Source organism: Crocuta crocuta, unplaced genomic scaffold, assembly GCF_008692635.1.
Source record: "Crocuta crocuta isolate KB4526 unplaced genomic scaffold, BGI_CrCroc_1.0 scaffold845, whole genome shotgun sequence".
NCBI classification, from domain to species: Eukaryota; Metazoa; Chordata; class Mammalia; order Carnivora; family Hyaenidae; genus Crocuta; species Crocuta crocuta.
In genome coordinates, this window is record NW_027532872.1 from 13,082 (window position 1) to 13,650 (window position 569).

Here is a 569-nt window from a genome sequence, read left to right on the forward strand (position 1 = left end):
TTTCTGGAGTATTTATACCGATGTGTGTGTTTACGTGTATCGTGGGATGGGATGAGCCTAGGATCTTCCTACTTCAGCATCTTCCCTGGAAGTTCTAATTTTCATGAATGCTTTTAATTGAGAACCTTATTTCTTTAATACAGAGCATTTTACAAATGGAATTTTACAAAAACATGCACGTCAACCATCTTGATCAAGAAAACAATTAATTATCTATAAGAATAAGGGATACCATAGAATAGACAGCATAGAAATATTGACAGTAAAGGGAGGAAATGTGCTGGGACTTTTAATTCATTTCCAGATTTTACCTTTTATATCCCCTTCCCCCACACTTCCCTGATATTTTCACACTATAAAAAATTAGTAGAAGTCCATTTGTAGGAAAAAAAGGTTATATTTTGACACCAATTTTAGTAGTATTTTGTATTTGGAGTTATTACAAAACATTTACTAAAAATTCAGTTTATTAGCTTGTAGTCATATAGAACTAAGACAGCAATGAAAGACAAAATTTATTAGGACCTTAATGGATTTACAGAAATTCAAAATACAACTAAAATTGGTGT